A 21,665-nucleotide genomic window follows, 5' to 3' on the forward strand; every position below is an offset into this window, starting at 1 on the left:
AATTAAGAAATGCAGAGCAGATGGATGAAAACCACCTAATAAGTACATAGACAAATCAGAACCTGGGCCCCAGACCTAGGACGCCAAACCCTGGACCTAATCCATTCTGCCATGACATCCAGGTGTTCAACCAGTGTGCATCGAGTGACTAGATGGCTGAATGCAGTTCTGATGTAAGCCCATCCCTTCTGATTCAGCCCTGGATTCCAATGGCTTCTTTTTAGTCACAGCATGATGCTGACAAGAGCAGTCTGTTTAGTAAGGAGGAAATGTAAAAAGCACAGGTGTGCAAGTCGGTTACTTCCCTTCACCTCCCTGTGCCCAGGTGCTGCCTCACCCTGATCCTATTCAAACAGGCAAGTGCCCTTCAGATCCCAGCCTCCCGCAGGTGATTCCCTGTGGCCAGTAACCTGGTTCACAGCGAGGGCTCTGCTCAGAGGAGGATGGTCTGTGGAAGCCACTTTAACTCTGGCCGGCATTAACCCCAGCTCAGGAGTCCTGTGCTGCTGGACCTGAGCCCGCCTTACCTCACAGTCACTGTGCAGAGATGCACAGGTGGAGTTTGGCCTAAACAGGGTCTATGCAGAATGGGTAGCTGGGCTGAGGTTGGACCCCAGAGTGCTCCAACTCCAGACCACTAAGCTCAGGGCAGGACCCGGGAGAGGGCAGTGGAGGGTGGGTTGGGAAGACCAAGCACAGCACTCATGCAGAGCACAGGTGTGGGCACTTGGCGAGATCTCCTCTTGGCCACTCTATTTCTACTGAGGCTCTTGGTTTTCTGAGTTCCACATTGAAAGTTGCACTACCCAGCTTCTAGCATATTCTTTAGCAGAATGACACCCTGGTCTCTAAAGGCAGCCGTTGGCAGCCTTAGAAGCTGGGGAGTCAGTTCACCACTGTGCCCCCCACTCCCCTCACAAGCAGAGTGGGGTAGGCACAGCACCTTCCCCCAGAGCTGTTGCAGGGAGAAATTGGGCAACTCCATGTGACTTTCCAAGGACAGTGCCTGTCACGTGGTAAGCATTCAGCACATGTCAGCTATTTTTAAAATCGCAGGTCGTAGTAGTCCAGAAACATCCATCAAGGCTGGCACCGTTCCATGAGTCAACGGCATTTGGGTGCAATGGTTGCCAAGGCAAGCATCTGCCGTGTCTCTAAACCCTCAAGAGCGCGTCCGGAGCTCTGCTGCAGTCCTAGAAAACACGCATCCCAGTCTGTGTCCTCACACGTGATGCCCTTAGTGGACCCAAGTCAATTTCAATAAACCCTAGCAGCCTTCCAAAGATCACCACTTCATTTTCTTTTTAAGTGTTCAAAACTGTCACTTTGATGATCAGTTCTGAAGTCTTGACCCAGAACAGCGTCCATCTTATTACGGAATCTCGGAGCCCACTGCCACCTTTGGAACCACCCAGAGACACCTTTCTGTCCCTGGTTTCGGCACTCCTGACTTCTTCTGAACTGAATTCATGTACAGAAATTGTTTTGCGATTTCTTTACCCAACTTTGGGTTTATTTCCTGTTGTTCCTCTTTTTGATTCAGATGCTTATTTTTTTGGTGTTTTGTCTTGAGGATTGGAGACAAAACACATTCTCAGGGGCTCCACCTTCTCTTTGCCACCCTGTCCTTTGCTCACCTGCAAGACGCAGGCTTTATCACTCAACTTTCTGTTCTGAACGTGGCTTTAAAGCCCATTCGGGTATCCTTAGGAATTTTCCTATGTGTCAGCTCCTTTGAGACACCCCACTCCAGATGTCTTATTTCTGAGAAGTTCTCTGTTCAGTTTAACAAAACACACATTAGGCACCTACTGTGAGGCAAGCATTGTGCTGCACTTGAAAGACAAAAGGAAAACAAGCTGCAGCCCCGCTGTCCAGTGGGAGTAGAGCAGAGTGGCCCAGGCCAGCACGTGGGGCCCAGGCCAGAGCTGGAGCCCCCAGCCTGCGCTTCCACCTGGCTTCACAAGGGAGGTGGCGTTGAATAAGACTCACTCCCCTTTCTTTTAATCTTCTACCCCTTCATTTCTCTTCTTGAATCCCCTAGGCACCCTTTAACAGCTTGTGCAAATACGTCTTCGTGCTTGCGCAGAAGTCATGCAAAATGCATATTGCCATTTTGTGTATGTGTATTTAGCTTTTTAATTTGATGTAAATGATCCTGTGTTACATATCCGATTCCATTTTTAACTTTCCTAAGCACTTTTTAAATGATGCATTCACACCAGTGTAAACATCTAGGTTTTTACTTCTAATTGCTGCACAATGCCCTGGTCTGTGCCTGCTCCTTGTCCTTCACCGTGGAACCTCTGGGTAGCCTCTTGCTCCCACCACCCCACATAGCCACAGCGACATGCTCTGTGATGCACCCACGGGTGTGAGAAATTCCTGGGGAGTAGAATTTCTTTATCTCGAAGGCAGAATGATGGCCCGATGATGTCCTGATCCCTGAACTCTGACATACTTGGTCTCATATGGCAAAAGGGACTTTAGAAATGTGTCCTTGGAATGGACTGAGCGTCCTGGGTCCAGTGTCATTGGAGGGTCTTTAAGAGAGACAGACAGAGGCCCCAGAGATGGCCAGAGTGATCTGCGGATCCTACGGCTTTGACAAAGGAAGAGGGGGCGAGAGACCAAGGAGCAGGGCAGGAGCCCAGCATCCTCCAGAGGGAACCAGACCTGCCGACTGCATTTCAGCCCAGTGAGACCCGGGTCAGACTTCTGACCCCAGAACCAAAGACCATCCATCTGCACTGTTTGAAGCAACTGGGTTTGTTCTGGTTTGAATCAGCAGACCCAGGAGGCCCACACATAACCTATGCCAGGCTGATCTTGACCTAAATGGTCATAGGTTGCTCTCAGAACGCCCAAGGGCCCTACACACTCCTCTGGACTAATAACATACCGAGGAGAGAATCGCAGGGACTGTGAGTGACAGAAGCACCGTTCTAGGACCCTCCCCTGTGGGAAATGGAGGCCCTGGGCACCACATTTGGCCCAATCCAGCTTTCTGATTTCCGTTCGTTTGCTAGGTATGAAGTGTGACCAAACCTTAAAGAGTCTTAGGCAGTCTTCGTACTGTGAGTACTGGCCCCAGTCAGGGCTAAGCATCAGGCTTGTTTCCACAGTGCTGTGTGACTCTAGACCAAGTTATTAGTCCCTCTGACCCTCAGTGTCCCTCTTCTGGGATGTCAGGGATAATAATCCTGCCTGCCTTGTGGGACTTGTGCAAGGCTTGCCTGGCACCACAAATGTGAAGCCCCTGGAGCTATGCATGGTGAGTAGTTAGCACCCCATCAATCACCATGACCATGACTCTGTTCATCACTACTGTAACTCCAGGGATATTACAGGTCTGCTGTAGTCTTCACATCACAAGAGAGAAAGTTTGTTTTTTTCTAATCTATGGTATCCATTTCTGACCTTGCTCTACTGCTTGGAGAATAGCGAATTGCAATCAGTTTTTACATTTTTACATGCAAATGATTTATACACTATTTTCAAGTAAATCTCTCCCTCTCCACCACCCACCCTGTGCACACCCCTATCCCTTAAAAACAGTGGTTTCCTCTTGGGGCTGTCCAGGGACGACACACTCGACACAGCTTGCTGTCCTGCCATCTGTCCTGCAGGCTTCCCTGCACACGCCTCTGGACTAATAGCATACCGAGGAGAGAATCGCGGGGACTGTGAGTGACAGAAGCACCGTTCTAGGACTCTGCCCTGTGGGAAATGAAGGCCCTGGTCAGGAGGCTGGTCATCAAGGAAAGCAGATGCCTGGAGGCACTGACCCGGGAGACCAGAAAAGCATTTTCTGGAGATTTGCTGAGAGTTGAAATGCAGATGACTTGGAGACCCAGGGAGGGTGTCAGGCAGCCCTGGGTGACCCAACAGGAGAGAGTGGAAATCATTCCTGAATCCATTTTTCTCCTTGGCTTCCCTCTCTTAATAGTTCAGCCCACTGGTCAAAGCCAGAGGGCCAGAGCATGGCTGAAGCCATAAGGTCCCGTGTAGGGTCCCAAGCAGGGTGGGGAAGGGAGGAGGGGGACCAACAGGGCTTACCCAGCACAGTTCTCGTTGGCCAATGCCAGACATAAGATGGCGCATCGGAGGTAACTAAATGCTACTCCAGACTGAGTTCAGGAGGACCAAGCAACATTTAAAACCAGTGAAGGTGCTTCCTGGGGTCTCTCTCCACAGAAGCACAGTTCCCAGATGTCCTTTCAGACGTCTGGGAAGGCAGGCTGTGGTCTCCATGTTCTGGGGAAGAAGCAGCTGAACCTTAAACTTGACTTGCTTGAGCAAAGTGCCTGACAGAGCCGAGCCCCAACTCCAGGTCTGTTCCTTGGGATGCCTTGTCCCCAGCAGCCTTCTGCACCTCACCTCTCAAAGTTCAAGACTTTGCAATGGTCAAGGAGATGTCGGTTTCACAGCTGTGTGTCCCTGGGAGCTAAAACTTACCAAAGCCATTGCGTCAGGAACTCTCGCAGGCTGCTCCCTGCATTCAGCTGGTGACTGCAGCCCTCTATGCTGTGGGGCCCGGGCACCTGGGCAGCCCAGTGGAGGGCCACCTCCCAGGACCAGCCTGCATCCTGAGGAACAGCAGAGGGAGGCAGCTTTCCCCAGGGGCTCCATTTCCATGGAGACTTTTTCCAGTGAGCAGGTTGCTAGTTATTTAAAAATGTCTCAGAGGGAGGGAAAAATAATCAAGCTCCTTTTTGCCTTCTACCTGCAAATCTCGAAACTAAATTAACTCTCATCCTCTGTGAATCAACCTCGTGTCCTGATAAATCCATTCCCTCAAGAAGACTCCAGCCATCTTCTCTCAGTTCTCCATGTCACAGACCACAGTTTGGGGTCCAAATCCTCCCCTTGATAAGAGCCTCCAATTGTGAGGCCCTCTCCCTGTTCTCCATGTGTCACTAGAGGCACCTGTGGGCATGCCTGGGGTCTCCACCCATTGTGTCCCTTTCTTCTCTCTTCTTTTTGCTAAGCTCAGCCCTTGAAGATGGTCCTTCCAGCCTGGTCCATGGGGATTCCTGCTCCAGCCCTAAACATACACACACACACACACACACACACACACACAGGACCCATTCATCAAACCAGAAGGGACATATGTCAGATCCCATGTGCTGACTTTCTTGTAGGTGTTTTTCTGTCTTACTGCATCTGCCCAAGGGGGTGCTCACTGTCACCCCTGCTGAAGCACTGTTCCTTCTTTCCTAATGTGCTACCCCGTTTCCACCTTTCAGATTCTCCAAGGCTCCTGGTGGCTTCCTAATAACCATTTTACATGCACCTTAATCTCTGAGCTCCCAGCCTTGAAATCAGCCCTCCTGCGGCTTCCTGTTCAGTTCCTCCTCCTGGCTCGCCATCTCAGAGCTGTTCCTTGCCATCTCTCCAATCAGGAAAAGAAGAAGGTGTATTCCTAGGTGGGAGGGCATGGTATATGAACTTGCATTTCCTTGTCTCAAATTCTATCGTTAGCACTTATTAGCTGTGTGATCCTGACAAGTTATTGGAAAATTTAATCTCTGTTTACTCATTTGTAAAATGGGGATAATGATGCTTTGTAGGGTAGTAAATGAGTCAATTCATGCTACTATTTGGAGTTGTTCTGGAAAATAAGAATCGATGCTGTTAACGTCTACAAGTTGACATTTTCCAACATTCTGGCATTCAAACTGTTAGTTTCTATTGCTGTATAACAAATTACACCAAATTCAGTGGCTTAACATAACACAAATTGTGCAATTCCGGAAGTCCTAAATCTCACTGGGTTAAAAACCCAAATGGCAGCAGGGCTCTAGGAGAGTATGCACTTTGAGCTTGTTCCAGCCTCAGGTACACCTGACCTTCAGGTGCCCAGGGCCTGCCCCACTTCAGACCCAGCAGCCGGGCACCTCACATCCCTTGTTGGCTCTGATGCTTCTGTCATAATGGGAACCTCTGAGATGGCATTGGGCCTACTGAGATAATCCAGAATTATTTATACTCTCTCAAGGTCACCCTAGTTAGCCACTTAATTTCCTTGCCATGTGACCTAACAGGTTGCAGGAATTAGGATGGATGGACAGGTTTTTGAGGAGGGCATTGTTTGGCTTATTGTAAGAAATACTTTTCCAGCTGGGCATGGTGATACACATCTGTAATCTCAGTGGCTCAGGAGGCGGAGACAGGAGGATTGCAAGTTCTAAGCCAGCCTCAGCAATTTAGTGAGGATCTAAGAACCTTAATGAGACTTTCTCTAAATAAAAAAAAAATAGAAAAGGGCTAAGGACAGGGCTCAGAGGTTAAGCACACCTAGGTTCAATCCACAGTACCAAAAAAAAAAAAAAAATAGAATAACTTTACATCATTTATTTAGACAACCATTAAAGTCTCTCTGGCTCCAACTACCAGCTCCGAGCTGGTTCCTCCTTCTGATCGAACACCCGGTCCCATCTTAACTCCAGGCTCAGGCCCACCATGAGTTGCTGGTCATCTCTGCTGGGCTGCTTTGCCCACAAATGCTAGTACACTGGTCAGAATCTCAGGATCGGTTCTATTCCTTCTCCCCACAGACTTCGTCTTATAAATGGCTCAAGTTCCCCAGGTCCCTCAGTATTTACCAAAAAATGAGGATCTCTCTCCCAACTTCCAGTGAGCAGAGGAATATATTAAAATAAAAAAGCTTTGGTTTGGTACAGTGGCTCACACCTGCCACCCTAGCAGGAGACAGGGGATCACAAGTTGCCAGCTTCAGCAACTTAGCAAGATCAAGTTTCAAAATAGAGAGGGGTGGGGAGGTAGCCCAGTCGTAGAGCACCCCCGGGTTCAGTCCCCAGTGTGAGCGCAGGTGTGTGCATGCACACACACACACACACACACACACACACACACACGAGTCTCTCCCTCAGCCTGAATGGAAAGGATGCTCTTCTGAATGGCCACTGCTGCTTTGCTCAGTGGGGCAGCCAGGGGACATGCCTGCACACCCCTACCTGGGGGAGTTACCTGAGCAGCACTCTGCTCGGGCCATGGCCGAGTTCCAGCTGAGACCAGGCTCCTTTCCAGCTGCTGTTACCATGAGTCCACAGGCAAGGGCCGTGGGCAGATCTGTTCCTGGGAGTCTCAGAACTCACCCAGCGTTGACATTAGGTCTGAGGCTCCCCTGAGGAGTGGCAGGCCCTCTCTTAGACGGCAGGGCAGACGAGGGCTGTTCCACTGTCCTCTCTTCCCTCATCTTCGTCCAGGCTCCGACTGGCCTCTTGGTGCCATGGTCTTCCCTCATCTTCCCAGCGACCTCTTCGTTGTCTCTCACCCAGGTGTTTCCCCTAATAAAATCATTGCTCTTTGTTCCCAGCTGGCATCTGCTCCCAGGGGACGGGGATGGGGACGGGGACAGGGACGCAGACTCACGTGTCCAGGTGGAGGGATGCGGGGTCAGGACCTGACGATGAAGCGCACTTCCCTCGGGTTCCTGAGTTCCCGGAAGACAGGATTCACGATTGCAGGAAAGGAGCCATCAGACAGGCAAACTCGCTGGCCCCAGGAGTCGAAAGTGGGAGAAAAAGGAGAGGTTTTAGAAACAACAGAGGGATCTGTGAGACAGGACTGCTGTGAGGTGATGTCACGTTGACACAAATTGACAGCTAACTGACTGCAGATTGGGGAATACTGCAGCAGGGGTGTGTGAGGGGAGTGTGCGCAGCACCAACAGCGGGGACAGATGTGTGTGCTCACTTCAGTGTGTGTCTCTCTGAATCCACCTGCCCTGTCCACATTGCTCCTGTCCCCCTTGCACCCGGGGAGGACCGGACTTGTTCACTGAGCCCTCAGTAGGAGGAACCATGGGTGGAGGCTCCAGGAAGCAGACTGGGTTCCATGTACAGAGCTGTCACCACACACCTCACGTGCTGGTGGCTGTACAGGCTCCCTGCCGCGTGGGAGCTGGACCGGGCAGCCCATAGATCTTCCATCTCAGGGACTGGTATGGACTCAACCTTCTTCTGAGCACCTGCTTCAGCAGATTTCCAAACTTGGCGGCCAGCTAACCACATGAGAGGCTCATAGAAGTACCCCAGACCTTCTCAGCGTGGATCTCGAAGGAAGGGACGGACGGACAGAGGGCAAGAGCTACAAACTTGGATGAAACTGTAACAGATGCTGGCCAGGTCAGCTTGAAAGCCACACTGTGTCATTGACCAAAATTCAGGGAACTGGGCCAGATTTTAGGTCTAGTTCACCTGTGTCTTCATGTTCATGATCTTTTGTGCTGAGTGGGAAAGATGCTCTCCTGAATGGCAGCCACTGCTTTGCTCAGTGTACTTTGTTTAATGTACTTGAGAAGAATTTCTCCGAATTCTGAATTCTCAGAATTTATCAGAATCTAACAAGCGTGATTCTAAATTCTGGCTCCACCATTTATCTGCTGAGTGACCTTGAGTAAGATTTTTAACCTTCAGAAGCTCGGTTTTTCCTAAGCTGTGTATGGTGATGGTGCATTCTTGCTCAGTTTACTAAAATGACTGAGTGGCACAATGACAGCGGCTTCTGCTCGTCACAGCTTCCAGCATAACTGTTAGCTCATTTATTCCCAATAACCCTTTGAGGTGGGTTCAACTACGGTTCCCATTTGTAGATGAAGAAATGAGGTAGGAAGATGTCAAAAAACCTTGCTAAAGTTTGCAAGGGATCGGTACGGAGCTGGGGTTTAAACCTGGGCAACATACCCAGGAGTTTCCTTTTTTAGGACTTGCCCCCCCCCCCATTGTCATGGGGAGCACTTTACCCAGAGCTTGGAACCCACTGCCTGCTCAATAACTGTTAGCTCAGGTGTGATCACTGCTTTCACCCTGGGGCTCACAGGGCAGGCGTCACGATTCCCCAGCACCTGCAGTACTTCCATAGCTACTTACAAAGCCAGAGCGCCCCTGTCTTCATTGTGTGCTCAGCCCTGTCTGGGTGACAGCGAGACAGCACACATCAAGGCGTTTACTTACTGGGACTGGGAACACCAAATTCAGAACCTGCTCCTGTTGAGTAAGGTCAGTAAGTAGTATTATCTGCTATATTTCCCCTAAGCTTGAAAAGGAATCCTTACAAAATATGAGCCCTTTAATCCTGATGTTCTTTGACTTCTTTGGGACACAGTTACCGTGCCATCTCTAGCGCCAAGGAGGACTGTTGTGTAATACAAAGGCGGGAGGTGAAAGGCAGCTCTGGGTCAACAAAGAGGATGAGGGGCTGATTCAATCTATTCTTCAGGGAGAGCAGAACTCGGAGATCGGGAAATACGTAAGGCTTGGGAGTTAGTTTCAGAGGAGAATTTATATCATCAAATTTATAACCTAATGATTCCCGTGAGGATAATAAATGGTGCTTTGGTGACCACTATGTCCAGTAGACATTTTCCCAGCTTTCCCTCATTTCTCCTACAGAGAAATTCTCATCCAGGCCCTTCAAGGTAAATGTTTGGCTTAAGACACGGTCAGGTCTGGGGTTGGGTCCAGTTTTGCCACTTCCCTTTGGGGAGGTACTGGGCATTACCCTCACCTCCTGAACCTTGCAGTTCTCCTTTCTGAACTGTGGGTCCTCTGTTAATGCAAAATGTGACAGGATGTAAACTCAAGGTGCTCCTGGGCCTGGGTTAGGGCTCGGCCGCGTATTCCATAGGCATCACTGATGTTCGCAGAGTGACGTGGGCTTTCACATCCTTACGTCTGAGCCTCAGCAACACCTCGAACCTGAGTGAATCCCAGAATTGACTTCTTTTTATTGGGTTGAGTGACAAACCCATTTGATTCAATGAAAACGAGAATGCTTTCTTGCAAATGCCCATCAAATAAATACCTGTGATCCACTCCACAAATATATGAAATCCACAGCCACACTCTGCCGCTTGCCAGCTCTCTCAAATTCTCATGGACCCAGTGTCCAAAATACCTCAGAACTTTAGTGCTTTGCCACAAGCAGCATTTATTTCTTCCTTGCCTAGCTGGTTTGAGCTGGGCCCGGGGAATTAGCGCTCTACCTTGAGTCGAGCTTAGGTCTGTCTGCTTCCTGCATCCCTCATTCTTCTAGTGATAGCAACGCTGCAAGCCCATCGGTGCAAACCCACCTCAGGCCTCTGCTTCAATCTCATCCAAACACTGTGGGTCCAAGCTGGTCACGAGCTAAGCCCAATTTTGAGATCCCAGCAAGGGGAGGAATACACAATACTGAAGGGCAGGGCAGAATCGGGATGGTCTCTCCCCACCTGCTGGAACTCCAGATTCCTTTATCAGTGCTCAGCTTTCAAGTTGTGTGGGACAGACCCGGCTGGTAGAGTGATTTCAGCCCATGGACGGGTCACATGGAGCACAAGAGGACGTGCTGGACCCCACTTCGGCTTGATGGAATAGACTTCAGTGACTCATGCGGGGATTAAAAGAGCCCAGCCAGCGCTTGGCACAAAGCAGCAGCTCTATGTCAGTGCTCACTGGAAGGAGCAGCTCCAGAGAGCGGGACCTTTCCATGTCCCCAAAGCAGCCGCCACGTTCTCTCCTCTGTGGTCACTGACTTGCTCACAATCAGGTTGCTCCATCTTTGTTTCTTCTGGACTTACTTTTTTATTACTTTACCGTTTTTCAATTCCCACTTCATCCCATAAACTCCCCCAACAGGAAGGGATTCCACTGGGTTAATTAGCTCCCTTTCAACCTTTGGGAGCTGCCGGATGTGATATGCTACCACCGTGGTAAGTGTCAACCAAGGAACAGTTTCCTTTTCCTGTTCCCATCACTGGCACAGTCACAGAGAACTAAGGCGCACGGAGGATCCCCTCTGCTGTACTCTCAGCAGGCGCCCGTGGGGCTTGCTGTCACGTAGAGACTCAAGGACTTCCTTGGCTCACCCAATCCTCTCTTTGCAGGGCTGCATCCTGGGATTTGGAGAGAGCCTCCCTCTCTCTCAACTGAGAGGTCTTTCTCCCTCTGAAGTGTTCACCACAATCTGATAAGACAACAGCCCTCTACCCCTTGCTGGCTAGAATGTCATACCTCCCTGCCAGAGCCCAGCGCTGCCAACCCGAGCAGGGTCATTGATTATATCTTACGGAGATGACACTTCCTCTTACATCATTGAGGATCCATGAGGGCCCAAGGCGGCTGGCCCCAAACCTGAGTTCAGAAGTGCTGTGTGCATGTGTGTGTGCGCACGCTTGCTTTGGTATAGAGAAATAACTCGTATCAAATGAGCAGGTTGGGTTCTCCCCGGTGAGGAGAGTAGAAGGAACAGGGGTTTTCCTGGCAAATCAGTTGAACAAGAGGTGATGGGGAGAAGCTGGAGGCTGGAGCTGCGGGGGCAGAGCTTAAACAGCACGGAAGTTTCTAGCAGGCTTAGAAAGATCCAGAAAGAGAACAAAGAATCAAGAACAAATTCTGAGTCGAAGCTCGTTTCTCTTCATGTCTCTAGAGCTGAAGACATCAGGCAGCCCCTGAGGGGGCCCTGTAGAGGTAGATAAGTGAATTAACTTATTAAGTGAATGAAACACTGAAGTGTAACGTCAGCTTGGCGTTAAAATTCAGGGTGAGCCTTGTGCTGAAAGAGAAATGATCAACTTCCCAAACATGCCAAGGTGATGGAGGGCAAGGGAAAGACAATCAGGAACCGTGAACATGCAGCCTGTCCCTAGAACACGGTGAGTTGGGAAAAGGGAAAGGCCCAGGGAATGGGGCTGCCCCGGGGCCATGTTGAGTGGAGGTCTCTCACAGGCAGAGCTCTGCTCCCTCACCTCCCCGGGGTGTGCAGTTTGCAGTTAAAACTCCATTCACCTCAGTGATCACTAGTCCTGAATCTTGGCCGACTGTGGAATAGGTCACCCTGCTATTGACAAGCCGGTGTTTGGGGGACAGGAAGGGGATCAAGAAGCCATGGGTCTCAGGAACATCTAGTCCTATAAGCTTTTTCTGCGTGGGGCAATAGCAAGATTAGCAGGCAAGGTGGTGTCGCGAGGCTCAGAATTCCGTCATTTAGATCCTTCTTTTTCTCTGGCACTTCTGCTGGGCAGACCCAGAGCCCAGACCAGGCCATGCCAGCCAACAATCTTATGGAGAGTTTCTCTTCCCGTTAACCCACAAGGAAGAGACCCTGGCCCCCTGGTGTCTTCAGGGTTCAGGGTAAAGCCTGGGATTGTACTTATGCTGTTTGGGCCCAAGCCCCCTGGGGAGGGGTGAATCATTTTCATCTCCATCTTGACCAGTTTTCTCTTTAGCCAAGTATTGCACATTACATTTAAACTCCACTCTAATCCCTTAGTTTCCTATGAAACTGACCTTGTTAAAATCCCTGGGATCCAATTATAGAAATGCTCCCAGGCCCGGCTCGCCATTCAACAGCAGCTGAGCAGGGTGCTCGTCAGCTCCTGGCCGCCCCTGCCAGCTCCCCTAGAGGGCCATATCTTGTCTCAAGGTTCGAAGCCCAGATTCTTTTCTTGTCAACCAATGTCCTTGTTTCAGCTGCCAAATATACCTCTGAGTGCTGGATCATCAAGGGTTTCTGCTCTTCCTCGGCATCCTCCTCCTTCCCCCTCAGCAAAGTTGCTATGATCCAACTCCGAGCCCCTGTGTCTAGAAATCAAGGAACCAACTGTCAACACTCTCAAATTCAGCATTTCCCATGTTCACCTTTGGAATAGAAAAATCAAAGATTGTAGGAAAAAAAGTATGCAAACTGCACTTTTAACAACGGTGATGTCATGATGCCACCCGTGGAGTGGCTCGGCACAGAGGAAACAATGAGACATGTCAGCAGTCCCCCTGCCTCGGCTGCCGTCCGTCTGTCTAGGTGCAGCCCATCGCAGGAGTACACTGGCCCACATCCCTCCTGTGCTTACCATTAAGGACTTCAACTCACTCGTGGGACAGTCTAAGGAAGGAAGCCATGAAGGTCGTGTGTTTCCCAGTGCGGCTCCTTTGTCAGACCTCAGTCCGGGCCCATCACTATGTTGTCTCAAGGATAAAAGGGAAATTTCCATTTCACGTGCCAGGACTAATCAGTGGCCTGCTTTGAGAACAGTTTTGAAACCGTACTGGGCTCTCTGGGGCAGGGGCAGTGACGGTGCCTACACAAGGTGGGGCACCAGGAGGCAAGGGCAGCGTCTCCCCCTGCACCTGCACCTGCACCTGCACCCTTGATTGGGAGAAGCCCAGAGGCAGGTGTGCCTCATCTCCCGTGGGCTGACCGGGCTGACCGCCTCACACAGAGGCCTTCCTCTAACCAACAGTGACCTCTTAGACGGCAGGAGAGCCTTACAAACAAATAGTAACCCACTAACCGACAGTTCCCATAATCTTGTTAGGTATTACGTGGATTCAATGATGCTGATTTTATTGTTGACAAAAGACAAATTTAAGCAAAAATTGAAATATTTTTAAAATGTATTTTAATATGCTTTACTTTTTATGCAAAATGTAGACAGGGTTTCAACATAAATCGGCTAACATGTGGATTCAACTTCAACTCCAGTTCCAATTCCTCCTCAGGTGCCACCAAACCTGAGGCCAGTGTCTAGTCTGGCTTTTTATCTCTTTCCTGCTCTGTTCAAGTCCAATTTAGCACTTCTAAAACCGCAGTCCGCCCCAGTCCCTCTTCCCACCACCACCTCCAGGACATTCTTTGTCAACATTGTCCTTGGCACATGGGTGCTGCAGTGAGCTACTGAGGGCAAACCCTGCTCCAGGGCTGACGTGGACACTGTGTGGAGCGCAGCGTAACCTGAAGGACTGCGGATCTCAGCAACATTAGCGAGGATCAGAGAGGATCTTACATGTGAGCAGACCAGAACTATTCAGTGCTCCAGAATCATATCCCCAAGAGCAGGTTGGACTGTGGAAGTTTGAACGCAGCCCATCTTCCCTCAAGCATAGCAGTGGAAGAGGGGAAGGGAAATTTAAATTTTTAATTCTGCCAATTTAACAAACCCGTTCTATGCCATTCTCAGAAGACGCATGGAAGATGCACAAAGTCACCAGAAAAATATCCCTTAATCAAAAAAAAAAAAAAATAGTGTAAGAGCTGGTGGACCAATCGGGTCAAAGATGTTGGGAAAGGGCGAGGAAACCATTTCTAGCCAATGACCCCAAGAAAGTGTGTTTTCACTGATTGTCGAGCTGAGGAAGCCAAAGAGCATTTCCTGGAGGCAACGCTACTCTGGTTGGCTGCAGAAAGGACTTTTTATGATGATTTCTGGTGCAGTAACAGGGAGTGGTGAGCTTGGGAGTGGTGGCACCAGGAGGCTTCCCATTGTGGGGAAGCCTCTCTAGCCCAGCTCTGCTGTGGGCCCCCTGGGCGGGCGTGCACCTGTCTGAGCTGTAGTGTCCTGTGTGGGTAATGAGGAGGTTGGCTTGAACCAGCAGTTTTCAAACCTGACTGAGCATCAGCATGGCCTGGGGTGTTCACAAGACAGAATGCCGACTCTTGAGACTCCATGCACTGGACATTCCAATAAATACAGTCAGGGGTGAGGACGTGAATAAGTAAAGCTCTCCTTTAGGCTAGAGTCTCACCTAAGTGCACCTTGATGCTGAACTTGGAGAAAGGCTGGATCTCAACCAGTCAAGGGGCTGGTGAGAGTAAGTCGAACCTCAGAGAGGGTCTTCCACGTGAGCAGACCAGAAGTTCACAGTGTTCCCGAATCATAGCCCCCAAGGTCAGAAGTATTACCTAAATGTGTACAAATCAATATCTTGGTCTGCTTTAACTAATTGGTCTATAAATACATTTTTTAAAGCAACTTCTCCACTCAACTAGATGTAAAGGGAATATACACACAGAAACAGTTGTATTATGGTTCTTGTCAGCAAGGAAATTAAAATCTCTTTAAAATCAAGAAACCAATAAACTGTAAACCCCATAAGATGTCAACGGTAATGGGCAAAAGTTAGGAGAAACATAGAATCAGTCCAGGCCATGAGGGTATCATCCCAGATAGAAAGGAAGATAGAAATGCCACCTGTGTTGGTCCCATGTCCCTGACAGAGAAGGGCTGGGACCCGAAGGGTTTAGTGCCCCTGGCTGGGACAACCCCACCTGTCCATCTGCCCCAGGCTCCTCAAAATCTAGCGGCCAAAGTAGTGTCTTCTCTGGGGCAGGGCTCACGTGGCCACACTAACTTCTTTCTCTTTCTTCAAGACTTCTAGGCCCCGTCTTCTGTTTACATGTTGTTCTTAATATAGTTACTCTGATAACGCTCTGCCTCTCGCTCTTGTTATCTGTTTCTATAACATTGTGTGACAAATTTACACTTTTTCTCCCAGAGGCAGCCTGGGTACCCGCTTTCCAGACACGGTGGGATGTACCACTTGGGGGCATTAGTTCCCCTCAGAGCCTTGCTCCTGAAACTCAGACGTTTGAGGGGGTACCTCGGCACTCATCAACCTGGAGGCACTGACTTAGGCTGTGGCAGGTTCTGAATCAATACTGTCTTTGACTCAGCCAAAGCAGAGACGTTGAGACAAGTGACAACTCTGGGACTCCATCTGAGACTTCCTTCCTGGCCTCATTTCCAAACCCACATCAGCCTTCATCGCCAAGCAGAGCTTTGTGGTGCTGTTTGAAGACTTGCCACCCAAGAACTTATTTTAGGTTAATAGTAAACAGCTGTAGAAGGGATGCCACGTGAGACCTTGGCTTGTGCTCAGCGTGTGCCGCTGCTCAGACAGGCTTCAGGTGTGCCCTTCTTCTCACGTACAGAGAACAAAGTCTGTACCATTGCACTGAGAAGCAGAAGACAGGCCACTGAGACCAAGGCTGGCAGACAGCCTCTGTGGAAGTAGCAGGGGTTTCCAGGAGGCATCTTGCGGGGCCGTGGTCAGGGGGATCCTGTGCACTCACTTAGCATTTGATGGTCTAGTGCCTAGAGAGGAGCTGCGGAGCTGGAGCTGGGTGGAGGGAGCACTCCTCCCCACTGGCACCCCAAGGGCCCCCCAACACTGATTCATTCCCAGTGTCCCTCCTCAGGGATTGGAAATGCCTTCTGCAGAGCTACCCGCCATTCCCTCTGGCGCTGGTCTCAGGAGAGGAGCAGCATCTGGCTCCCACCCTCCTCCTAATTACCCATCTGTTTGTGGGGAGGGAAGGAGTGTTTCATTTCCTTCCCTCCCAAACGTTTTTGCGTGCTGATGTGTGAAGACAGCAGCTGCACCTCTGAGCCAACCTCACCCAGGGCGCCACACGTACTCCACGCTCGCTGCCCGCTCACCGCTCAGCCAGCGCCTGGGGTCCTGAGCAGGTGGCCAGGCGTCTGGAGCCCTCAGTCTCTAACTCCTGCTCATCTCCACTCTGTGCGCCCTGACCTTTGCTCGGGACTGACCCAGCTTCCTCGTGGCTCAGTGATTCAGGGCCGTGGAGCCTCCTGGGGTGCCTGAGATGCCCTTTAGTTGGGCTCAGGAATCTGCCTCTCCATGCTGGCTCAGTTTCTGTTGGCACCAGAGACCCCACAGGGTACAGTTTTGTACCCCATTTCCTGACCTTTGCTCCACTGGTGACCACTCTGCTGATTTCCCCTCGTTCTGGAAGCCCTGTTTAGAAGGAGCTTATGTGCCAACCAAACTGCATTTAATAAGCGATAATTTATTCATTTCCCATTCTAAATAATTAATCCAGGTCTATGTAAGAGACAGAAACTCTTATTCGTCTTTGATAAATGGGATGGTCAATGTAAATTGCTATGATTCAAGCCTCACTTTTTAGCTGGCCCAGAGGATCTGGCTATGGAGAAATTTGACAGTTTAGTTCTATTTTTTTTCCAAATGCTGAAGCATTTCAAACCACTATTAATACCTGGGTATAGTGGTTAAAGGAATCATTTTGGACATAGAAACCCAGAGTTAGATTCCACTTGGCCTCATGCTAGGTACATGACCTTGGGAAAGTTTCTGAACTTGATGCAACTCAATTTCCTCATGGATAAAATTGACATAATTATACTGATGATTTTGTAGGACTAACATGAGATAAAATGCATGATGTCTACAAGGCACTTACTACAGAGAGGCATGAAGCAAGAAATCAATAAAGGTTACCTGCTACTATCTCTATTTCCAACCTTTGGATCATCATTATCAGTAACCACCAAAACACAAGAGGCTCAGGAATGGAGGATCCCATTAGGAACCTCCATTCCTGGATAAATAGCCTGGGAACTTACCTGTGGCTGGGATCCCTCGTAGTTCCCACCATCTCTCTCCATTCTCTCTTCCTCCATAGCAGTAGCAGTTATAGCTGGGCACATAGGCACTCAGCCATGGACTCCTTTTTCAAGGCACCTTGGCCTCTAGGTGTGACCAGGTAACTGGGTGACAGTGACACTTGAATGGGCATAACGGTTGCACTCTAAGGTTTGCCCTGTGTTTCTCCTCTTTTCCTGCACATGGATGAGGTGGCGAGTCACATTCAGTAAGAAGGGCAGCGTGCTGGAGATGGCATGGGAACAAGATATGTCCCCAATTCTGGACCTAGACTGTTACGGGCAGGAGACAGAGACCTCTTGGTTGCTTTAAACTACTGAATCTCTGGGTCACTTGCTACAATAATAGAGTACAGCCTAGAAACACACCAAACATCTCTTTTCAAAATGCACCTGATATTTTCCCAGATATACAACTTCCTGAAGTCCAAAATCATATTACCCCAGCCCAACATGGCACACTTTTGATTGGCTAAAACTAGGTGATGACAAGGACCTGATGTACCCAGTGGGAAGAATGACCATCGACCCCTCAAGGGCTGCAGGGGAGTCTGGGTTTCTAACCGTGAGAGAGCATGGTGTGCTCACATTGCACAGGTGGCAAGAGGCAGGTCCAGGCACAATATGCACAGCCTTGTCAGGACGTGTAGGGCTGTTTGTCAGGTGGAGTTGAAGCTGAATGGACCTGGATAGTCTCCATCTTCCGCTTTCTCCCTGGTTTGTTTCTGTGGCTCTGCCTTGCAAGACTAAAATGCACACCGAGAAAAAGCCTAACAAAGGGAGAAACCTTCGTGCAGATGAAATAATGCTTCCATTTTAGAAAGAAAGGCAATTAGTCATTTGAGGTTTTCCGGGTGGAGCCGTGACTAGGAGGTTATTATATTCCTTTCCTGCAGTACATCTGAAACACTTAAGAAATAATCAAAACTGTGAGCAGTATTAAAAAAAAGAACAGACCCCCTTCCTCCCACCACTGCTTTACTCCATGAGTCATCCGCTTCCTGAAGTGGAAGGACTCTGAGATTCATGGGTATGGGGACTTCAGCTCTGAGGAAAATGTGAGCTTCTTTACGTGGAAATCTTCAGCAGCCTCCCAAAAGCCAGCCCAGGACCCAGGGTGGCCCTGCCTTATCGCTCTGCCTGGCTGCTCTCCATGTCTGTTAGAATTTTCTGATTTCCTGAGAAGCACTCACTGCCTTTATGTGGAGCCAAGTCGTATGTTGGAATCAGCAAAAACATTAACCAGGGCACCAACAGAAACAACCGCAAGTTGTTTCATACCTTATAAGGAGGTTGTCTTAGCCTCATGGTAAAATTGAGGGAACTGCAGCTCAGAAATATTACAAAACTTACCAAGAGTGACTTGGAAAAATCACAGTGAGAGCGATGACAGTGATTATGGTGATGGCATTGAAGGAGGTGATGATGACGTTGGTGGTGATGATGGTAATCATGATATTGGAGGTGGTGATGATCGTGGTGGTAATAATGGTGATTGTGACAATCTGGGTAAAGGTGATAATGATGGAGACAGTGATGGTGGTGATGACTGTGGTCATGATGGAGGTGATGATGATGGTAGTGGTGCTTGTGGAGGTGATGATGGTGGTAATGGTGATCATCTTGGTAATAACAGTGATGATGACAATGATGATGGTCAAGGTGACAATGGTGGTGGTGGTGGTGATGGTGGTGGTCATGATGGTGGTTATGATGGTGATGGTGATGATGGTTGATGGTTGCAGAAGTGGAGTGATAGTAACAGTGATGGTGGTGTTGATGGTGATAATATTGATGGTGATGGTGATGACGATGATGCTGGCGTTGATGATGACATTGATGCCGTACTCTAGGTTCATTATAGTGCTGAACATTTTAACTTACAGGCAAGTGTGAAAACTTAAAGTGCTCAGTGATGTTTTTACTTTTATAAGTGTTCAGTAAATATCGGCTACAGGGATAGGACTAGAGCAAAGGCATGCGATGCTGTCTATAGGTCAAAATTTAAGGGAAGTCCCCCCAAAATTCAGTAGTCAATAATATTTTAATGCAACACTTTATAAAAATAAAAATTAAAGTAAAATGCATCAATGTTTTAAATAAAAAAGAGACCCCTGCCCTTGCACAGTTCACAGTCCATTTCCCACCTCCTAAGCCCTTCCCTTAGCAAATAATTTTATTTTATCCTTGAAATAGTCTTGAGCCTGAGATGTTCTTGACCTCATCTTATGGATGAAAATACAGAGGCTTGAGGGGTTTTCCCCAATCCCACAGCTAGGTATGGAAGCCCTGGGATTAAAGCTGAGATATACCTAAAATAGAAGTTCGGGTTTGGCCCAATGTTCTACCTGCCTTCTAACATAAATTTTTCTCAGTCACTACAATTTTTACTATCATTTTTTTTTGTGTGTTTATTTGTTTGTGTACTGGGGACTGAACCCAGGGGCACTATACAGGTGAGCCAAACCCCCAGCTTTTTAAATTATTTTTCTTTGGAAACAGGGTCTCACTAAGTTGCATAGGCTGCCCTTGAACTTGCAATCCTCCTGACTCAGCTTCTGGAGTTACTGGGAATTCAGGTGGGCACCACTGTGACTAGCAGTTATTTTTAAATAATGGAGAATAAAAGAGAATAACTGCCGGCTGCAGCTCTTACCAGACCAACAGTGTCAGCTAAGGTGATAACGATGCTGTGGAACTTTGAGAACGTGCATTTACTAAACACCCACTCATTTACAAAATCCCTTCAACCTGCTCAGGAGCTCTGTGTGGAGGGCATCAGAGTTGTGTTCCACAGACGGGGCCTTGGAATCTGAGTTGGTGACCAGTCAGCCAATCTGCAGGAGAGCTGGAGACCAGCGAGAGAGTTCCAGGCTGGGGTGACACTGTTCCTTCTGCTCCCTGCTGCCTGCATGCGTCCCTGGAGCCCCACGCTCCCTATAATTCCGCAGAGGAGCCCTCCTTGGAGATACCTACTTTGTTTGTACCATTTTCCCTCCTGTTACTACGTCCTGAAATGCATTAGCACGTCAATTATAATAACATCTTGAATCTTGTGTGATTTAATTCAGCGTGCCTTAACTGAAGACATCCTGGAAAGCAGAGGGAAAAACCCAAAGAACAAACATTTCCATCCTTCAGAAACAAGCAGGGATGTCATTTCAATGAGTTTTTTAGTTGTTTTATTTAGAGTGACCTGCTTTTCTCTCTGTCCCCTTGTAATAACAGACTGTGGTAACAGGAGCCCAAGGGAGATCTCAGGGTGGGATTCCCTTGACTCCCGTCCTCACTCTCCTGGACCTTGCTCCATCCACTTCTCGCCCCATTCTTGCTTCCCCACCAGGCCCTCCTCCTGGGTCGCCCTCCTCTGCTGTGAACTGATGGGTGTTACCCCAACTCTCCAACAGAGAAGCCTGGATACCGGGCAACTGAATAAGAAGCGCTGCACATCCCAGACTAATACAGACCCCCACACATCCTGACTAATACAGACCTGCACATCACCCAGGTTTGCACGGGCTCCCCTGCATTTCATTTATGCATCCCCTAAATTCAGAGGAGACCAACAGAACCCTGCAGCTTAATTTTCCTTTTATTTGTCTTCCCAAGAGGAGATGTTCCCCTTCTTATTTCTTTTTTTATCTTTTTTTTGGAGGGGGTACCAGGATTGAACTTAGGGACACTCAACCACTGAGCCTCATGCTCAGCCCTATTTTGTATTTCATTTAAAGACAGGGTCTCACTGAGTTGCCTCACTTTTTGCTGAAGCTGGTTTTGAACTCACAGTCCTCCGGTCTCAACCTCCCGAGTTGCTGGGATCACAGGCGTGTGCTGAGACAAGAGGACTGCGAGTGTGGCTCAGGGGTCGAGTGCCCCTGAGTTCAATCCCTTCTCATTTCTAAATGTTGCTAACTACTTTTTTGTTTGGTTTGCAGTCCTGGGGATTAAACCCAGGGCCTCAAGTATGCTAGGCAAGTGCTGCACCCTGACCTACAGCCCCAGGCCTTTTATAAATTTTATTTTGAGACAGGGTCTCGCTAAGTTGCCCAGGCTAGTCTTGAACTTGCCATCCTCCTGCCTCAGCCTTAGAGCTGCTGGGATTGCAGACACATGCAGCTGTGCCCAACACTTGCCTTAGTAGAGAAGCCACTCTGCAGATACAGTGTCCCTTGTTCACCTGAGTAAGGACTGGAGAACTTTTAACAAAGCCTCCTGCAGCCACCTCTAGGTCATACAATTTTACAGGATAGTGATTCCCTTCCTCTTTGATTTTGTTTGATAGGGATCCAATATTGGATATAGACGCCTAGTGCATGTTTTTGTATATGTGCATGCTTTAACATCAAGATAAAATTTTAATGGTAACCAAGGCATGTATTTAAGGAAACCATAAAACATTGGAAGAAATCAACTGCAGGTGAAATTTTCAATGATCTTGTGATTACACAGACTTTAA

General features: G+C 48.9%; 1 protein-coding gene across 1 annotated transcript in view; it reads left to right on the forward strand.

The window, feature by feature from the left end:
* Cdh13 (cadherin 13) overlaps positions 1-21,665 on the forward strand; it is an 862,179-nt gene that overhangs the window by 284,432 nt on the left and 556,082 nt on the right. The window lies entirely within an intron of this gene.

The sequence above is a fragment of the Callospermophilus lateralis genome, chromosome 18, assembly GCF_048772815.1.
Source record: "Callospermophilus lateralis isolate mCalLat2 chromosome 18, mCalLat2.hap1, whole genome shotgun sequence".
NCBI lineage: Eukaryota > Metazoa > Chordata > Mammalia > Rodentia > Sciuridae > Callospermophilus > Callospermophilus lateralis.